Genomic DNA, 6,000 nt, shown 5'->3' with positions numbered 1-6,000 from the left:
TTTTTAAAATTTGTCAGTTTTTTTTTTTTTTAATGAAGTAACATTGGTTTACAGCACCGTATGTGACTTAGAAGTATAGGATCAAAGCTCTTCAGATGTATGTCACCAGGCCACAGCTACCACCAACATACCTATAATTTTCCACCATAGTCCATTGGGCCTCCTGGGCACCCTGTACTCTGTCCTCCCCCTCACTCTCTGGTAACCTCAATTCTACTATCAGATTTCTAGGGTTTCTTATTTTTTTGGCTCTGTCTGACCCTTTGTTTTATTTCTCTATGTTACACATGTAAGTGACACCACCCAGTATTTCTTTCTCCTTCTGACTTATTTTGATTTGCAATAATTTCCTCCAGTTCCATCCAGATTATCACAAATGACAAGAGTTCATTGTATATATATGAGTAGTATTTCATTGTGTATATATACCACTTCTCTTACTTTACTCATCTGTCCTTGGGCATATAGGTTCTTGGGCAAATTGGCTATTGTAAATAGTGCTGCAGTGAACATAGGGGTGCATATGTACCTTTGAATGAGTGTTTTAGCATTCTTTGAGTAGATACTTAGAAGAGTAATTGCTGGATCATATGATAGATTAATTTTTAATATTTTGAGAAAACTCCATACTGTTTTCCATCAGGGTTGAACAATTCTACATCCCCACCAACAAAGTATGAGGATGACTTTTACGCACATCCTCACCATTTTTTGTTTCAGATCTTTTTGATATGGGCCCTTCTTACAGGTTTGAGATGGTATCTTGTTATGGTTTTCATTTACATTTCCCTGATAATTAGTGATAATGAGCATATTTTCATAAATCTTCTTTAGAGAAGAGTCTTAACTCTTCTGTGCTTTTCATTTGGTTATTTGGGGGTTTTGTTGTTGAGTTCTTTTTAGATCTTGGATATCAAGCTCTAAATTGGATGTTTAGATCTTCTTGGATATATGGTGTGCACATATGGGTGTTTTGTTCTTGTTGTTGTTTTGATTTAATGATAGTCTCTTTTGCTGTGCAGAAGATGTCTTAGTTTGATGTAGTTCCATTTGTTTATATGCGCTTTTGTTTCTCTTGCCTTTAGAGATGAATCCACAAAGACATCACTGAAGACAATGTTTGAAGTGTTTTCTTCTATGCATCTTATGGTTTCTTCTATGCATCTTATGGTTTCAAGTCTTACATCCTTGTCTTTAATCCATTTCAAGTTAATTCTCATATCTGTGTGAGGTATTCTAGGTTTACCCTGTTGCATATGACCACCGAGTTTTCCCACAATGGTTGGTTGAAGAGACTTTCTTTCTCTTAGCTCCTTTGTTGTAGCCATAGAAGTGTGAGTTTATTTCTGGACTTTTCAGTTCTATTCCATTGATCTATGTGCGTATGTTTACTTCAGCACCATACTGTTTTGATTAATATGTATACTGTGTAGTTTAGCTTTAAGTCTGGGAGTATGATACTATTGTTCTTTTCTATCAAGATTGTTTTGGGGGTATGAGGGTGAACTGGCTGTGCCATCTGTCACCCCCATTGATTTTCACAGTTGATTGGCCTGATCTCTCCCAAAGCTGGGGCTCAGTGGAAGAGGACAGACTTCCCTGATCAGAGATGGGCCATTTTTCAGTCAAGGGCATCTGAGTAGCTGTGCTTGCCTGTTAGAACCTCCAAACAAGCTCTCAAGATTGTTTTGGCTATTTGGGTCTTTCGTGATTCCATCCTAACCTGCAGGAGTGTTCTCTTTCTTTGAAGAATGCCATCAGGGTCTCCACAGAGATTGCACTGAATCTCTGTATATTGTTTTGGGTAATATGACCATTTTAGCAATGTTAATTTTCCCAGTCCATGAATAAGGACCATCTTTCCATTTCTTTGTGTCTTCTTCAATTTCCTTTAACAATGTCTTAGAGTTTTCATTCTACAGATCCTTCATTTCCTTTGTTATGGTTGTAAATGGAAATTTTTTTTTAATTTCTTTCTCTTCCATTTCCCTGTTCTGCTACTCCATTGAGCCATCAACCTCAAGTAAAATATCTATGGGTCAGTAGCCCCATTGCTGGTGATGAGCTAGCAAAATTTCCTGTGAACAGTATTAAGATTTTTTTGTGTGGTATGTAGGAGAGGGAGTTTATCAAAACCTCCCCATTCTACCATGCTGTGAGTGAGCTACATTGTAGGATCTCATAAAGTCTTTTAATTCCTACAAATACATTAAACGGACTTTTAATAATCTTTCATTAGTCAGAAACAGCACAGTTTTTATAATTATTGAAAAGTAGAATCTTATTTTAAGGTGCTAAGTATTTCTTATTATTAATTGAGGAAATAACTGTCTTGAGAAGATTGGTGACACAGAAAAGCTTTACAGCGATGAACACAAAATGTTTGGTAGTTAACTTACTGATCTAATTTCTCTAAAGTCTGCAGTAGAATTGACTTCACCTACCAGTCTCATTAATGAAAGTTTTCTCAGATCGGGTAGTTTTCATCTTTAGAAGAAGTTGTACTTGGTTCCTTTTTATATCTTCCATTGCCCTGCTCTTTATGTTCATGTTTTCTACAACATTATTGAACATACCGAGCATGTTTAGAGTAGCTGTTTTAATGTCTTTATTGCTTCATTTATCATCTCTGTCAGTTCTGATTATACAGGCGGCTTCTTGTTCTGAAATTACATCTTTGAATTTTACATCTTCTTACATATAGTGAATTTTTAATTGGAAGCTGGAAATAATGAATTTTATATTCTTGAATTCTGTGTTTTTTTGTATTTTATTAAAGAAGTTAAAAAGGAATGCTTTCTGTCCATCTGTTTAGTTAGTTCCAGATCAATTTGGCTTCTTTTCAAGGTTGTCCTTAAGCTCTTTTAAGACAGATGTAGAGGAACCTTCATGCTTGGGTTAATGTGGTGACATGTCCGAGGTCTGGCTGGTCTGGCACCTCTACAGACAGCCCTGGGGTAACTTGGTAGTTAGCTTTCACCAGAAACTCTTCTCGCCGACTTCGTGGGACCTCATCTTGTGCGTGCACAGATGGGACTGTGTCAAAGACTCAAAGGGATGGTGATATAAATGTCTGAGGTTCTTTCTCCACATGGCTACCTCCTTTTGAGAATCTTGCTCCACATATTCCAGTTTTGTTAATCTCTGTGTGCTTCTGTGTCTCCCCAAATGACTGTGACTGGGCTTTGTCTGGATTCCCTCTCCCTTCAGTGCAGCTGGGAAATCACCTCTTGGTGGGAAGCCTGGCAGGGTAGGGTCTGCCTTGTTTGTTTCCCTTTGCTTAGGGTCCCCAGCCCAGCGCTGCCTCCTGTCCGAGGTCAGAAGATGATTGCTTCCTATATATTTTCCACAGTTGTTTTCTGGTATGTATGATTAGATGCTTGCTTATTCATGACTGAAAGAGGAATCTCAAGAGTATCTATTTTATTGTAAGCTCACCTTACACTGGGTGACTTTAAGGGGGCCTGGAGAGGAAAGAGGAGCGACATGATTTCTGGTTCATATTTTCAATATATTATTTGGTGAGCTTATATAAAATGAATTGGAGTGACATTAACAGTGTAATCAGAAAAACCAGTAAGGAATATTCCAGGAATTCGTGTCAAGTCTGTTAGTGACTAGGTCTAGGTTTATGGTATGATAGATGATATAGTCTTCAGAAATACAGAACTTAATCATAGATTGAATATTAAATGTGGCTTGGGAATTGAGTGGCTGGTGGAAGATGAATAGAGGATCGGCTAAAAGGCAGGGATAATCAAGACTTTATTTTGAGCATAGTAAATCTGTGCTGCCTATTAGACGTCTAAGAGGAGATGTCAAGTAGGCAGTCAAATACGTGTCTCAAGATCAGGGGAGATGTATATGCTAGAGATAAAATTTGAGAGTTGTAGACATATGGGCTTTAAATTTATGGGGATGAATAAAGCAATCCTTAGAGGCTGAGTGGTGAAAGTACTAAAACTTGACATCCTCTCCTTGAAGGCAAGTGTTATTTTTAAATAAAATAAAATTTTATTTTATTTGTAAATATACATCTCTAGACCATGAGAGGAGGAGGTCAAGCAGATATGGGCTTTATATATGTCATGTTTAAAGCAAGCCGAGTTGTTAGTAGACGCGTAGCAGATGTCCAAGAAACTCAGGTTGCTGAGGAAGTCATAGTGTGGCGGGCAGGACTGGCCCTAGTTGCTGTTCTTACGAGCATGCCCCGTAAATGATCAAAAAGAATAAATTCCTCTACGTTAAATGGTTGGAAAATCCCAACCTGTAGGTTAGATGGTTGGAAAGTGGATTTAGCAACATCAGCTTGATTGTTCATTTCAAATCATGTCATAGCTACAGAACTGAGGGAAAAGAACCACAGTGAAAATGCACATCGTTCCCTCGATGGTTTTGTAAGCTGGTGGGCTTGTGTCAGATGACTTTGGTTAAGAGGCAGCCTGGCCTGTGTGGAAAATGTGAGGATGGCCATCACTGACCCTCACTGGACAGCTCGCCCGCTCGTCCAGACACCTCCCATTCGGGCTTCTTGATGCCAGAAGTAAGGAGGAGAGTGGGCTTGTTCCAAGCCTGTGTGGGTCTCTGCATTACGTAAGCCCGCTTTCCACTAGCTGTGCAAAGTCCTCCCGGCTCCCTTGCCTTCACTCTTTTATTTTAATGTGTTTTGTAATTTATAAAATAGATGTTTATGGATAAAAACAATACAAAAAAGATGCTTGAATCCCACAAAATCAATGTTTTTCTCTTCTCTTTTCTCCTTTCACCTATTCTGTGTCTTTTTTCTATCTGTGATGGAGCTATAGCTCCACGAAACAGATCTAAGGTTGTGTTCAATTTTGTATCTTTTTTTTTTTTTACTAATATCAGTGCACAAACATTTTCCTATAGCCATCAATATTTTTGAATACACAATTTCCAATGGCTGCTAAACATTCCATTATGTGGCAGTACATACTATTTCATCAATCTTGTATTGTTGAACATTTAAGTTGCTGTCAAGATTTTGTCATTACAGAAATGTATGATGCGATCTTTTACAAAATTATATGCAATCCTTTGCTAATTTCTTTAAGATAATTGTGTCGGTTCTGTGCTTTTTTCACAGGTTTCTGGAGAAGGCTTTCTTTAGGAGAGCACTTTTTCTCGTATAGATTTTATCTTACTAAGATTGTTTCTCTTCCAGAGTTTATAAATATTTAGAAATTTCGTTCAATCTACTAGTAATAGGCCAATTTCTTTGATACATTTCCTCATTGACATAAAGTGTTATTAAATCCAGACTTACTATCTGACAAGTATGTTGTTTCCTAAGGGGATGATCAAAGTGATCGCCAGCTGTCTGTTAGTTTATTCACTTAAATTTGAATCAGGGCTGGGTTCTTTGCCGGCGTGTCTGCTCTAGATTTGCAGCCTTTGAGCTCTAGTTAAGAATGACTTGAACCTTGACTTCTACACTCCGGATCCTCAACACGTCATCTGTCCTGAATCTCAGTTTACTAATCTACATGAATAAGATGTTGTCATTTATCCTTACCAGTTTAAGGATTAAATTTGATTGTTAGTCCATGTAAAAATCTCTTGAGATACAATATGCTACTCAGCTCCATCTTCCAAATGCCTCCAAGATATGTTCTTCCCAGCTCCACTGCCATCTGGCTTACCAGCACATCCCCCTGGATTATACTCCAGCCTCGACACTGACCTCCTGGTGTCTACTCCGCTCCATATCCTCTGTCCTGCTGTCAGCAGCCGGGGGAATTCCAGGGTACAAACCCTGTCATCTCACTCTTGTGCTCGGTCTTCCAGTATTTTCTTGTCATGTGTAGGCCCAAAATGCTCCAGGCTTTGACCCCTGAGGCCCTTATGATTGGGTCCCTGACTACTTAGAGATAAATTCTTCCCACTGTTCCTAGTTTCTCTTGGCCCCCTCTACACTAGATGTCTTAACATTTTCACCTGCATCAAACAGATTTCAACATGCTGTCCCCTGTGGCTATA

The sequence above is a fragment of the Talpa europaea genome (genome assembly GCF_964194135.1).
Source record: "Talpa europaea genome assembly, chromosome: 9".
Taxonomy (NCBI): domain Eukaryota; kingdom Metazoa; phylum Chordata; class Mammalia; order Eulipotyphla; family Talpidae; genus Talpa; species Talpa europaea.
This window is presented reverse-complemented; position numbering follows the sequence as displayed.